The sequence below is a fragment of the Saccopteryx leptura genome, chromosome 5, assembly GCF_036850995.1.
Source record: "Saccopteryx leptura isolate mSacLep1 chromosome 5, mSacLep1_pri_phased_curated, whole genome shotgun sequence".
Lineage (NCBI taxonomy): Eukaryota > Metazoa > Chordata > Mammalia > Chiroptera > Emballonuridae > Saccopteryx > Saccopteryx leptura.
Genome location: NC_089507.1, coordinates 159,378,866 through 159,393,979, shown reverse-complemented (window position 1 = coordinate 159,393,979; position 15,114 = coordinate 159,378,866). Strand labels below are relative to the sequence as shown.

At 55.4% G+C, this 15,114-nt stretch overlaps 1 protein-coding gene across 3 annotated transcripts in view; it reads right to left on the bottom strand.

The window, feature by feature from the left end:
- Positions 1-15,114, bottom strand: part of KLHL29 (kelch like family member 29) — a 300,305-nt gene that overhangs the window by 202,284 nt on the left and 82,907 nt on the right. The gene's annotated exons all lie outside the window — the stretch shown is intronic.

The window sequence follows — 15,114 nt, the reverse complement described above, 5'->3', positions numbered from 1 at the left end:
GGCAGAAGCAGGAAGAGCTAGCTCCAGGGAGGAACGTGAGGGCGCTAGGCACGGGTGCGCAGGACGCCCGCAGAGGGCAGAAGCAGGAAGAGCTCCAGGGAGGAACGTGAGGGTGCTAGGCACGGGTGCGCAGGACGCCCGCAGAGGGGCAGAAGCAGGAAGAGCTCCAGGGAGGAACGTGAGGGCTCTAGGCACGGGTGCGCAGGACGCCCGCAGAGGGGCAGAAGCAGGAAGAGCTCCAGGGAGGAACGTGAGGGCGCTAGGCACGGGTGCGCAGGATGCCCGCAGAGGGGCAGAAGCAGGAAGAGCTCCAGGGAGGAACGTGAGGGTGCTAGGCACGGGTGCGAAGGACGCCCGCAGAGGGCAGAAGCAGGAAGAGCTTCAGGGAGCAGCCCCGATGAGCAGTCTCTCACTGAGAGTGCTCCTTTTCCCGGGACATCGGCTCCCTTCTGCCCTCCCCAAGCAGCTGCTTTTGAGACTCAGTCTTGTGATGCACAGGGCCCAGAACAATCGTCCTTGTCGTGCATCCATATTACTACTCAGCCTAAGTGCTGGCTCCAGATGGAGCTCTCTCTGTTCCCACGCCAGAGGAGGGAGATCTTACTGATCTAGCTAATTTCATCAAGTCAGGACCCCTCAGTGGAAGGGTGTCCTGGAAGTCAGGAATCTACCCCTCACCCAGTAAGCCGGGGCTGGAGGGCTCAAATCAGCAACAGGGGTTGTGGGTGCGTGCAGCTATTTCCAGAAGGTAGTGCAGGCAGGGCGGGCAGCCTCAAGAGTGTCTGATACAAGAAGCCCTTGAAGGTTCATTTCCTCTCCTGCACCAAAGGTTTGAGCAGCAAGTCACAGAGCACAAAGTGGGGAATGGCTGACTCTGCCTTGGCCGAGGCCCCGGTGGCAGGTCTGGAGGGGCTATGGGAACAGCTCCCGGCGGAGGAGGAGCTCAGAAAGGGCCTTGGTGTACAGAACTGCCACGTGGCCACGGACGGTGCTGTCGGCATGGGGCCATGGGGTGTACAGAACTGCCACGTGGCCACGGACGGTGCTGTCGGCATGGGGCCATGGGGTGTACAGAACTGCCACGTGGCCACGGACGGTGCTGTCGGCATGGGGGCCGTGCGGGTGTACAGAACTGCCACGTGGCCACGGACGGTGCTGTTGGCATGGGGGCCGTGCGGGTGTACAGAACTGCCACGTGGCCACGGACGGTGCTGTCGGCATGGGGGCCGTGCGGGTGTACAGAACTGCCACGTGGCCACGGACGGTGCTGTCGGCATGGGGGCCATGGGGTTTACAGAACTGCCACGTGGCCACGGATGGTGCTGTCGGCATGGGGGCCATGGGGTTTACAGAACTGCCACGTGGCCACGGATGGTGCTGTCGGCATGGGGGCCATGCGGGTTTCTAAAGGCAAATAGATTCTGGGCTTTAGCGTACAGATGTCGGAGACTCTGGAGAGTGACAGGGACAGGGCTGGAGACACTCCACATGTCTGATTCGGGGGCAGGGCAGAGGGTGTGGCCATCCCAGAGGTGGGGTGCTGAGGAAGAGGAGCGGGCTGGAAGACAGGCGATCAGTTCTGTGAGGCCTGGTGGCTCCTGAGGGGTCTCCCAGGGAGGGGCCGGGTGGCATGTTGGACAGACCCTGCAGGTAGATCTGGGAGCTGCCCGTTCATAGCTGAGGGACAGGAGATCAATAGTACCTGGAGGACTGGAAGACAGTGATAAGGGTTTCAAACCACAGGATGGGGACGAAAGAGGCAGCCACCTGGGAGTGAGAGGAGCGGGCGCAGAGCTCACGGCCCTGCTGGCAGGGAGGGAGGCAGGCACGAGTGGAAGCCATGCACACGGTGACGGCCACGTGATCGACGTCCCCCAAGCCGCTCAATCACCTGGCTCTCCCAGGAGCTGGAGGTCACTCCCGCTCTGCCACCACTTCCTGTGTGATGCAGGCCTCACCTCCACCTTCTTACAAGCCAGCAGGTACAGAGTCACTGGAGAAACTCCTCCGAAACCCCCAGCCCACAGGCCCCTGCACTGAAGGTCTGTCCTTCTGAGCCCTGGGCTGTGAGAACGACAGCACTAGAGGCTGACATTGTTCCTACAGGCACCCGCTTGTGCATGCCCGGTGAAGGGAGGAGCCTGTAAGGGCACAGGGAGAGGGAGAGGCGTTCTGGGCCCTCGGGGGGCCTCAGTCCAACTAGGGGAAGTGGGTGAAAGCTGCTGGTCCCCCAGGGGTTGGGGCACCTGCTGCCTCGTGATAAAAAGGGCAGTCATTTTCATATTAGGATCTAATGATGTGAAGGAAGGGGGTGCAGCCTGGCTTCCTAGACTGGCACCTGGAAACCTGGACTGGGCCCGGATTGCCCTCCCCACCTCCAGAGGCCCCTGTTACCCAGCTGCTGGCACGGGGGAAGGGGTAGGCCAGGAGCCCATCTAGTTAACCGGCCCTGAAGGGGGTAGGTACATAAAGCGCATTAATATTGAACGACTGTCACTCTGTTTACTCTTATGAGCCCCCACTTCCCACAAATCCAAGTCAGAATCAATCATCTTTTATGGAAGCTATTAATGGCAATTCCATTATTTAAACTTAATCAATTTTTTCCTTTGTTCCTTCGTGTTGAAGCCAAGTTAGTTTGGAGGGAGCTCTTGACAAGCAATGGAAACAGAAAGTTTAGTGACGTTGCTCACATCTCAGGATTTCAGTTAGATAGCCGCATAGGAAAAAGGGATTCAGTTTCCATCCATTTTTCCTACAGGGCAGGAAGGCTGTGCTTCCAGCGGCCTCGGGGAAGCGGGGATTCTAGGCCGGTGTCCCTGCGCCCTCCTCAGCGCTGTGGGGCACACTCACGGCACTGCCTTTCAAACCCAGAACTTAGCTGAATCCTACTGTTTTACAATCAAATTAAAAAAAAAAATTTTTTTTTCCTCCTATGAACCCAACTCTTCTGGGAACTGGCTTTGATGGCCTACAAAATAGCTTATGTTTAGCAGGAACAAGTGGGGGCTGTTTACTTCCCAGAAGTAAAGAGGCACAAAAACAAGATGGAGACCTACGGGTCCAGGAGATCAAAAGGCCAACAGAAACACTGCAGATCGTGCAGGCACGCAAATGCCTGAGGGTGTGGAGCTCCCCTTCCGCCACCAGCCACTCAGGCTGGAAAAAAGGCTGTTCAGGTGCTGGGATAAAGGGGAATGAGGAAAAAAATGATTTCTTCAAACCCAAACGTGGGACCTGGAGTGGATGAGAATCTTCCCACATTTCCCTGAAGGGCCCTCTCTCTCGTTCCCCAGCAGGTGCTGCAGACACCCCTCCTCCGGCAGGCAGGTCCCCAGCGCCCTGGCCAGAGTCCATCCCAGCACATCCCTGTGTGATGCCGGTCTGTGCACAGGCCCTTCTCCGCTGTGTTCCCCCATTCACCCCAGGGGCCACCTCGACGCTGCACCCATCAGAGGGGCTTTGCCATCCCCAGGCTCCCGAGATGGGGCTGTCTCCTGCATTAATACGAAAGCTGTTCCGTGGAGGCCGCAGTGGGTGGGGACTCAACAGGGCAGGCTTCGGAGAGGGCTTCAGCTCCGTCAGAGGTACGAGGCAGCTGGGGACTCGCAGCTCTCCATTTCCACTCAAAGCAAAACAAGGGAAAATGGGCTTCAATTGCAGCCAGGGAGATTTAGGTCAGATAGAAGAAAAGTCTGCAGGAGCCACCGGAATGGGGACTCTGGGAGCTGATGGAATTTCCTTCCCTGGAGATCTCTGGGAGCAGCTTCAGTGTCAAGGCTGATCCGTCCCCAGGGCTGATGCAGGACGGGAGAGTGACAGCAGGCCTGGCAGGTCCTCGCCTCCCTGCGGTGCATCGCTTAGCAGCCCCATGGCACCCTCGCTGAGAGCAGGAGGGCAGATCACGGGAACATGTGTCAGCGCAGCGTTTCTGGGAGCTGCTGGAAGGTCAGAGGCTCTATCGCTACAGCCCACCGACATGCCGTGCGCGCTGCCTCACGACGGAGGCCAATTTCTCCCTCCTGAAACCTCCCCCTCCCGGGCCCTAACTCATAGTTTTGTTTGCTGTCAATCCATCCACAACTGGGCAGGTATGGAGAGTCATGTCCCAGTGGCTGGATGTGGGAGCCTCCTTACATCCTGAGAGCAGCACCACGGGGCCTCACGTCACAGCTGCCAGAGTGACAAGAAGCAGAGGGTCCACGGAACCAAGCCCTGAACACGGTGGTGTGCCCCTCCAACTTTTGGGGCAAGTAAGAGTTAGAGTGTCTCACATTAGTCACCAGCAGCCTGAGGCAATTCCAACAGGGGACCAAGGTCAGAGGTGCTGCTACACCTGGAGGCCAACCTGTGACCCACCTGTAGCTCATAGATGGGACTTTTCCCATATGGTTTCATGGAGGCGGCCGCCCCTGCGCCACTTCCTGCTCCTCTCTTTCCTGCTTTTCATTGGCGTTGTCTTACGTGTATCCTTTTAAGTCACCGGCTGTCCTCTCTGGAAATCAGTGAGGTGAAAGCAAACAGAATAGAAAGCTTCCTGCTTCTCCCTGGCTGGGCCCTGGGCACAGCTTCTGCCTCGGTGAGGCCTCAGAGGAGAGAGGGCTGGAGACCCTGTCCCCACCCGCAGCGCAGGGGGTGCCTCCCTGTTCCTGTCACCCTGCAATGGGGAATCGTGGCCAGTTCTGCCGAGAGCTCCCCACGGCCCAGGGGAGAGGCTCGGTCAGCTCACAGCATCTGCGTGCTGACACGGGAGTGAGGTCAAGAGGGGACTGGTGGGCGGTGTCACTCTGCCCAGGACAGTGGCTGTGCCACCCTGTCTGCCTTCCTCGGTCCGGGAGACTCAGCCCCACACCACACAACATGCTGAGCTCATCGGGCAGGGGCAGGAGGTTCCTGGGGGTGGAATCTGCCTCATTTCTGGAAGCAAAGGTGTTCAGGAACAGCACACACACAGAGCGGTTCCTCTGGGGCAGCGCATACAGCAGCTCACTATAGCTATCAAGCCTCGTTTGGCACCCGGGCTAGAAATAGCTTATCTGCAAACCTCAGAGTTTATTTTTGTGGCCAAGTTTGATTTTCCAGGTGACCTGTCTCCTTCCTTACCTTGCACCTGCCCCAGAGCACAGGGCTGCGGGCACCATTGGGAGTCTGGGTCTGCCGGAGGGCACCTGGCTCAGGCGGGCATGAGGGTGACACCCAGCCTGCACTCTGCAAGCTTTGCAGTGCATGCTGTGTGCTCAGAGGGCGGGGGGCGGGGGCGGGGGCTATTTCTAATTTGCACAAAAATGCCGACGAGGCTAGTAGTTGCCCTGCCAGAGTCCTGCTCAGGAAAGCACCTACATTTGTCCCATGACCGTGTGAAGACATGTTCAAGTTCTTGAGCTTCTTTCTGTTCCTTTTTGATGAGTCACAGGTCATTCAAAAAAAACTTTTAAGTTTTTTGTATTCTAATCATAAATGCGCTCTCTTTCTCTCATAATATGACAGTTGCAGGAGAGATGGGGCTCCCTCCACCACCATTTATTCCTTCATTTCTTCAGCCATAGTGTGTATTGTTCTAGGTTCGGGACCCAGCAGGGTCAGACAAAAAGCCCTGACACCTCAAAGAGCTAGCAATCCAGTGGAGAGACCAGCAAGAAAATGTATTCCTATAAGATTTAATAAATACTACAACAGGAATTTATACAAAGGGTTAGAGAGGACAACTCATTCACTCAACAAATATTTCTTGAGTAGCTACTGTGTGTCAGGCATCATTTTAGGCACTGGGGACACAGCAGTGACTATATGAGGCAAAAGCCCTGATTCAGAGCTCACATTGGAGGGATGAGGGCGCTCAGCAATGTAGCGTGGTCAGAACCACAAGCTTTCAGGAAGAGGTGGCTGTAAGCTGGAAATTGAAGTCTAGGTTTGGGGCGGGGGAGAGAACAGTTCGTGCAAAGGCCCAGAGGTATAGAAAAATAAGAGAGCTCAGAGACTCATGCTCTGGGCAGTCACTGCCCTCCCACCCCAATTTGTTAGAGTCCAAGGACTTATTTTACCTCTTCCTGTGACCTAGTACTTTTAGTTTGCTAAGTGTTTTCACATAATTCCCTGTACTTGGTCCAGAGGGGGGTGGGGTCAGAGGGATTATTACTACCATTTATTATACCAAGCAGCAGTAGAGGCCCAGAGAGTGTCACTGTCTTGCCCAAGGTCACACAACCAGTCAAACCAGAATGGAAACTAGAGTTGTCTCTTGGTTCCTAACCCAGAGATGCCTCCTGCCTCCATGTCCACTGCCAGTCCTTGTATTGAAGCCTAAATTAGAGCCCTGAGCCAGTGTCAATCATGTTCCTGCCTGTCTTCCACAAACATTAGTTGAGCACCTACTATGTGTCAAGCCCAGCATGAGTGACCATCCTTTGGGCTTCAGTGTCATCCTGACCCCACCCAGGAAGAATATAAAAAGAGTCACAACTGGGTTGTCCTTCCTTGGGTCACCCACCATGACCCGAGAGGCCTGAAGACCATGGGTCGGCCAGACCGAGGCTGTCACTCACCTGTACCAAGACAAACAGAAACCAGAATTGCCATCACTGGCTGGAGTGCCCTCAGTAAGCCCTCGCACCTGGACCACTCAGAGGCGCATTAATCACAGCTGCCACTCCATGTGTGGACTCTTATTTGTAAGTGAGCAGACTGCTGAAGGGACAGGAGACTTCAGCTTCATTCTCAGAGCTAGAGCTAGCCCGTGTGTGACAGTCTCTACTTAGCAACCCTCAGGGCCTTCCTTTTGATTTGTAGCAACTCATTTGGATAAAAGCATCTGGTTTGTAAAGTAGCAACAACAACAACAACAAAAATCATTAAAAGCCTATTTCCGTTTTTACAAAGTCACCTAGTCACACAGCCCAGGAGGGAACAATTAACCCAGCCCTCCTTCTCCAGGCACACAGACTGGTGCTGAAAGTGGGAGATGAAAGTCGGGACACAGAGGTCTAGCCAGGGTCCCTTCTCAGGGCAGTGTTCATGGATGTGCACGAGGCAGCCCCCGCCAGCCAGCCAGAGAGGCCCGCCCTCCCATTAGCACGCCGAGGAGGCATCTGCCTCTCCATCCCAGAATAAACAGTGCGATTATTTATTTAGCACCAGTCAAGGCTTCCTGAAATGCACTCAGAGTGCTTTGCCATCTTGCACAGGAGCGTGCTCAGCTGCGCTACCGACTTGAGAATAAATCCGACCCCACACCAGCGAGCCAGACTCCCCTCCTGTGAGCCCCACCCCCAGGGCGCACACACGCATGGCCTCTGCTCCTGTCCAGACAGATCCCTGTGCCCCTGACTGACCTGCACATGCGCATCACACTGCCGGGCACGCGCCCTGGTAAGCCCGAACCTCCCAGAAGAGCCTCTCCTGTCCCCTCCCATCCATCTCCTAGCAAAGTGCTCCCAGCCCAACCACCCACGGGAATTTTCTCTCCTCGGATGTCCTGACGTGGTTATTCTCTCCAGCACCCATTTGCTCCTCCTTGGGTCCCCAGCGGTCCTTGCACTCTCCAGTGTAGTCAAGGCTTATTCCCCACCCCCCCGCCCCCCACCCCCCACCCCCCACCCCCGGCCCCGGGAAGCTCTGGGGGGCGGGAGAGCTCTCTGCAGAGCTGGCACATACTAACCACTGCAGAGGCACTGGCAATGGAGAGTCAACTCCCACGGCCTCTCCCTGTGCTCCTGGGCCCCTCCGCTTCCTCTCTATCACCCAAGCCTCTTGCCTGGCACCTGGCTGCTTTCTAGTCTGCTTCGGGAGACAGCTGAGAGTCCCCTGAGGGCAGAGGCTGTCTCAGTCATGGTCCCTCCCCAGAGCTTGGCACAAAGAAGGCTCTGGAATGAGAAGTGCTGGCATATGTGCTTTCCTCAGAAGCATCCCATTTAACCTGTCTCACCTGTTTGCTCACGGTCTCGCCATACCTGTCAGACCAGCTTACAGCTGCCCCTGCACGGCAATGGACTGACTCTGTCCCTCCAAGGTCTCTGTCCCAAGAGGACACCACGCACCCAGGTCAGCGCTCTCCTTTCCACTGTTCTGCGCACACGTCACGGTCCAGGAGCAAGACAGGCCACCCTGGTCTCTGCTGAACAACCCAGGGTCTCAATATGCTCAATTTCACATGTGGGCCATATTGAGAAAGGCATGTTCCATATTCAAAGGGACCTCACCGTATTTGTTTATTCAGTCATCTGGGAAACACTTATAATACACAGCATTGTAGAACGGTTCCTGCCCATTACCAGCAGTGCAACTTCCAGATTATACTGAACCTCTCCATGCCTCAGTTTCTCCATCTGCAGAATAGGGATTATAATAACACCTACCTCATATGGGATTAGATGTGTTCGTGGAACACAGCACCGAGAATAGTGCATCAAACAGAGTTCTAGACAAGGGGTTGCTATTATTCCAAGTTCGCACCGAGTGTGGACTTAATTCATACTCTTCAGGACCCACATGCTCCTTCAAGGGAGGCGTGAGCGTGCCCACCCCCTGCCCTCCTCCACGTCCATCCGTCGTCCTGCAGCCTTCACTCGCTCACTGAGCCCATTCAGTCAGCAGGGGACCTCGGCTCTTAGCAACCTAAACCAGTCTAGGCAGTGGGTGAATGACCGTCAGACTCCGGACGGCTTTGGGCCCTGGGAGCATGGCCCACCCCTCTTTTGATTTCAGGGTTTTTTGTCTGATCTCTATTGTGAGGGGGTTAGATTCATGTTTGATGCCCAAGGGAGACAGACCCCACTCTGGATGTGGCCACTTGGGGGCTTCTGGGACTTTGCCACAATTAACACTGTGGCTTCAGAAGGTATGTCAACATGTTCTTGGGGCATCAGTCATTAACAATTATGAAGTCATTATCTGGTAAATAATTTATGACCCTAGAGGGGATAAGCCGCCAATAAACAATAATCCATTTGGAACGAGTCTTGGCCAGGGCTCAGGCAGTGGGACGCAGCGTCCTCGGTGCATCCTCCTCGCCTGCAGTGTTGGCCGGCCCGTACTCAAGAGCTGGCTGGAGCAGGGCCTCTCTGAAGCCCTCCCCCCCCACCCCTGACCGAGGCATTACCCCGCCCCTGCGCTCAGGCAGGATGGAGTCTTTGGAATACCAACAATGGCATTGAGCACTGCCCGAGTACCAAGGGCTGTGCTAAGTGATTTACACGCACTTTCTTCCGCACCCTGCCAATATTAGCCTATGGATGTGGTGACTGTTATCGTCCCCTTTACAGAGAAGCATATTGAGGTTCAGAGAGGCCAGATAACTTACTCAAGGTCTGCAAGGTGTGGGTCTGGGGTTTAGTGGGGTGTGATCTGAGAGCTCTCACTCTAAACCAGCATGTCCCAGTTCCTCCACTGTCATCTGTAACTTCCCAGGCACTGGTCTGGCCTTTGTCTTCTATGACCTGTGTCCTCCAACCTACGTGGGAGCCCTGGAGGCCTCGGTTCCCCCTCTCATCTCCGTCACCAAGGGAGGGGCCCAGGCGGCGTTCGTAGAGGCCGAGGACCACAGCTTCACAGGGCTGGTCAGCTGGCTGGTGGTCGGAGGAGGCTGGTTAGTGGAGGCCACACCAAGGGCACAGGGGAAGTCGGGAGTGGTGGAGGATGTCCTCAGGTCACTGTGTCCCACCCTCTCAGAGGCCGGCACCCTTCTCCTGATCAGGGAGTCAGGGCAGCCTCTGGCCACGCTCCCGTGAGGAGCTGCAGTGGAGGAAGGAGCTCTGGCCCAGGTGGCACAGTATGGGTGATGTGGGTTGGCCTTTAGGATTGGGTTAGCTGTGCCAGGAGAGGCTCCTCTCCTGCCCATACTGCCCCCGCCCCCCAGCAAGGCCAGCAACACACCTTATGCCTGTAGGTTCCTTTCAAAGACCAGCCCAGAGGCCCTGGTCATGGAGGTCCCTGCAGGGTGTCTCCCTTACTGCTGTGGGTCTCCAGCCTCAGTTTCTCCATGGTAGGGGTGCATTATCAGCACCGTGCAGCCACCTCCTGAGGCCTAGAGCCCCGAAGGGCCTTGGGCACTTCAAGGAACAGGCCGGAGCTGCTGGATGCTGGGCCTATAACTGTCACACATCTGGAATGTTGCACAAACCTCTGAGGCCAGGCCATGTGGTAGAGGAAGCCACAGTGGTTCCCAGGCATGCTCATTTCTTAATAACTGCGGTCACCAGCTGGAGAAAGGGCTCTTTTTATCCTTCTGACCTCTCCTACTACAGTCACTGGGTAGTCAGGACTGGCAGACGCAGCCCAAGAGTAGGGTTCGCCTTGCTGCATCCTAGAACAGATTGAAACAGCCGGAAACTTCTCCTCTCCTTTGAACAGAAGTGCCTCCCAGAAGGCGCTGCTCCTGTCCTGCTCGTCAGGCTCCCCCAGTGACAAACGTGCACCCCCTGCCCCTTCTGAACACCTTTGCTTCCAGAAATGAGGAAGATTCCACCCCCAGGAACCTCCTGCCCCTGCCCGATGAGCTCAGCATGTTGTGTGGTGTGGGGCTGAGTCTCCCGGACCGAGGAAGGCAGACAGGGTGGCACAGCCACTGTCCTGGGCAGAGTGACACCGCCCGCCAGTCCCCTCTTGACCTTACTCCCGTGTCAGCACGCAGGCGCTGTGAGCTGACCGAGCCTCTCCCCTGGGCCGTGGGGAGCTCTCGGCAGAACTGGCTGCAATTCCCCATTGCAGGGTGACAGGAACAGGGAGGCACCCCCTGCGCTGCGGGTGGGGACAGGGTCTCCAGCCCTCTCTCCTCTGAGGACTCACCGGGGCAGAAGCTGTGCCCAGGGCCCGGCCAGGGAGAAGCAGGAAGCTTTCTATTCTGTTTGCTTTCACCTCACTGATTTCCAGGGAGGACAGCCGGTGACTTAAAAGGATACACGTAAGACAACGCCAATGAAAAGCAGGAAAGAGAGGAGCAGGAAGTGGCGCAGGGGCGGCCGCCTCCATGAAACCATATGGGAAAAGTCCCATCTGTGAGCTACAGGTGGGTCACAGGTTGGCCTCCAGGTGTGGCAGCACCTCTGACCTTCACATCCCGTTGGAATTTCATGGGGGGCTTCACAAAAATACAAATGTCTGGGTCCTGTCCCGAGACTGATCTGGTGTGAAGCCTAGATATCAGAATTTTAAACATTTTCTTAGTGATTTTAATAAGAAGCCAGAGTTGAGTGCCACTGCTTAGACTTGGAAGAGGCGAACAAGAATCTGATCCTTACAACATGAATAGATATGAGACACTGTGACAATGGCCCCAGAGAAGAATTTGTGCTGAAATCAGAGGCACTTCCCCCAAGGGTCCCAGCGAAGGGGTCACGGCGCCACGACAAACATTAACCACACAGAATCCTAAGTGTGGGCACACCGATGTGATCTCCAGAAAACGAGATGTTCCAGCAGCCCGCGGGGTTCCCGTAAAAGCACTGTGGGGGTGAGAGGGACAGAGAGGACAGGGCTGACAGTGTGACACAGACAAGGTACCCAGCTTTCAGACAGCTTGATCCAGGGGGTTGATTTTAGAATATCTGAAAGAGTAAATACCTGCACATTATCCAGGAGTTTTGTTTTTGCAAAATCTCCTTAACTTCCATCTCAATTCCTCACGGCTTAAATCCAGGAATTTGCTAACACCTTTGAGTTGAGAGTGATGGTGAACTTTTTCAGATACACCGATGCCCACCCTCACGAGAATAATTAAACTAGAAGGACTGGGGGAAGGACCCAGGCACCTGTATTTCTGAAAGCTCTCCGGGTCATTCCAGTAGGCTAAGTACTGCTGGCCCAGGTGGCACTGTCCTCCCTCTGACCCTGTCAATCTTCTCCTGGGAGCCAGGACTTCTAAACTGCAAGCCGAGGAGACTGAGGCTCGCCCTGTGGGGCTTGCCCAGAGTTCGTGGTGGACTTGGGATGAGAGCCCAGCGGCCTCCCTCTCAGTCAACGGCCCACCCATGACCCTGAGTGTGACGTCACTCTCTCCTCTGGTCCTGTGATCTCTGATCCGAATAAGATCATCTGATCTCATGACGTGCAAATAAAAGAATGGTCCCTGTCCTTAAGCTCATGGTCCAGGAAGGAAGACAAGGATTCCAAAACAAAGAAGGTAAGAGATTCACAGCCCAGAAAGGGTGTGGGTTGAGGTGTCCCAAGAACTGCATCAGAGGGAGCAATGGGGTGGCCTTGCTTTGGCCAGGCTGAGTTTGAGATGCAACTCAGGTTGGTAACTGATTCTTAGGACTCAGCTGAAAAAATGGTCGGGACCTTGGGACAGTGGTGCCGTCTGAGAACCAGGCCCTGGGGACAGCTAATGCGGGGGGCGGGGGGGGAGGCAGCGCTGAGAGGGAGCTGAGGGAAGCGTTGTGGCAAAACCAGCTACCCATACCGGCAGCTGGCGGAGGAGGGCTGCGTGGCCAGAGGACGGAGTGACCAGCCCACCTGAGCCAAGGGGAGAGGGCTCCCTTTTCCCATGCACCCAACATGCAAAGGATTGTCCCTTTGCTGGTCCTGAGGGGGCTGGGCAGGCTGGAGGTGTGGGAACCATGGGAAAGGTGGGGACAGCTGCAGGGACTGGAAGAGGATGGGCCCGTGGCGTGTAAATGGTGCCCGGGCAGGGCTGAGGTTTGGCTAAGAAAGCATCTGTGCCAAGCCAGCTGGTGTGGTTACATGGTCCCCTCAGGGGTCTCAGTGCCCAGATGGCCACTGGAGGTGGGGGCTACCGATGCTCCCTGAGCAGGGCCGGGATAGGCAGCAAGAACAAAGGACAAGCGGATGACAGAGTGTACGTCTTGGTAGTAGCCGCACGGAAACGTCCGCCCACAGGTCTGTCCTTGAGGTGGAAGCCACAGAGGCCAGAGGGGGAGGATCCAACAGAAGAGGAGGGCGGAGGGACCAGGAGCCAAGGAAGCAAGGCTATCTGGAGCGAGGGAGTGAGGACGGAAAGGACGAGGTGTAGTCAGCAAGAGCACCTTCAGCTTTGCCCAGTGAGGCTGCTGTGAACACGCAAGTGCCAGGCTCAGCACATGGTGTTCTCTGGCCGAACCAGTCCAGGTCTCGTTAGTTCTGGAGACATTTGCAATGCCTCACAGGATGCAGGACTTGGAGGGGACAAAGGGCCTGGGGACGGTGCTGAGAGACAGTCGCAGGGATGGAGGCTGGGGATGACAGCAGGGGTGTTCCTCAGCACGGATGGGGACTGGCGCCTGCCTTTCGTCACCTCTGAAGCCTAGGTAATGCCATGCTTGGCTCAGCCTTGGTTCTGCAAAAACCAAGTCCTCAGCTTGGCCTCCTCTGAGCCCCATCCCAGCCAGGGTCACACATGGTCGTGAGGCATCAGATGCCACTCCTGTTAGCTGGTTCTGGCCACACCCTTGGTTATGGGGGGATTTTCATCAAACCACTGGCATGTGCAGAGCAGCCCTCCATGTTTACATTTTGGAGCAAGACACACACAGCCCGGTGATCTGGCCCAGTTTCCACAGGAAAGTGATAGCTCCTTCCAATGGGCACCTGGGGCCATGGTGGCCCGTGGAACCTTCCTATCTTCTTGGGAATCAATGGGAGTCCTGCATGTGAGGGCCAAGTGCAACCCAGCTCCAGGCCACTGCCGCGGTGCTCCCAGGAAGGGTGGCGTGGGGTGTGCGGCGATGTAGTTTCTGAAAGCCCCAACACGATGGGTGGGAGCGGTGGAGGGGAGAACAGAGACGAATCAGACAGGATTCTGTCCCGCAGGCTCTGGCCAGTACCCCCGGGACCTTCCCCCCATGGTAGGGAAGACTCGCAGTTCAAGCGGGGACTCCGGTCTGAGGGGTGCAGGGATTTGAAGCCATACGAGGTGTGCTCTGTCAGGTCTGCCCCTTCCCCCTCACCCTGAAGCACACGCATCTCGAAGGCTGGGAGGAGCAAGAACCCTGTGCCACCCCCCTCACTGGTGGAGTACAGCAGGCCCAAGAGAAGAATGATCAAAACCACCACTCCCATCTTCTCTCTCCCTTTCTCCCCTACCACATTCACAGTGCCTACACGCCAAGGGCATATCCGGGGAAAGCCGGCTTCCATGCAGACCATCTCCCAAATCTTGTCCTGGACGCTCACTCTGCTTCTGCCTGCCCCCCGTCCCCCGGAGCTGGGAATGCCCTGGTCACCAGATCTAGGCCTGGCTGTCTAGCTCTCCAGCTCTCCTCCAACTTGATAGTCACAGAAGCAACCAGGACAGCTGTCTAGCTGATCCATAGTTGCACTGGACATGTGCCAACCGCTCCCAGGGTCAGAAAGCCATCTGCCCCACTGGCCGCCCCCACTGGGCGGCTGGGTGGCAGCAGGCTGGATTGCACAGTGGACATTTCTTCCATTACGGCAGCTGATCCTCGCCCAGCCTGGAGCCTCCTCCTGCTCCCTGCTGACAACCACGCTACCCACAACCTAGGATCCTGGGGCTGCATTTTCTTGTCTCTGTGCAAGGGCTCTGGGAATGAAGGGCGAGACCCAAACCCACTGTCTCTGGGTTCAAAGAGAGCTCTCTGGCCAGCAGAGAACTTGGATATGGCTGGGGACACACACACACACACACACACACACACACACACACACATACACACACAATGCACATATATATATAGATTATTATATGTATGTATGTGTGTGTATATATGTACATATATGTTTCAAAAGTTTTATATATACATATATAATTGTGTGTGTGTATATATATATATATATAAAGCCTTTAAAAACACTATGGATTTCTATTTACTGACATAAAAAAGGTACCTGTGATATGCTATGGAGTAAAAACAACACGCCATCAAGCAGTACATATAGTGCAATCCCATTTGTGTGTGTGTGCATGCCTAAGCATGTGTGTGCATGCCCGAGCATATGTGCATGTGTGTGTGCATGCCTGAGCATGTGTGCATGTATGTGTGTATACCTAAGCATGTATGCACATGTGTGTACATGTTTGCATGCACATTTTATGAATGTACACAGGAAAAAAGCCCAGAAAGAGACACTAAAATTGTTGTTTCTCAGGATTATAATAATTCATATAATTTTAGGTACTATCTTTAAAACACTTTTATCATGAACAAATATTTTAATGACAATAAT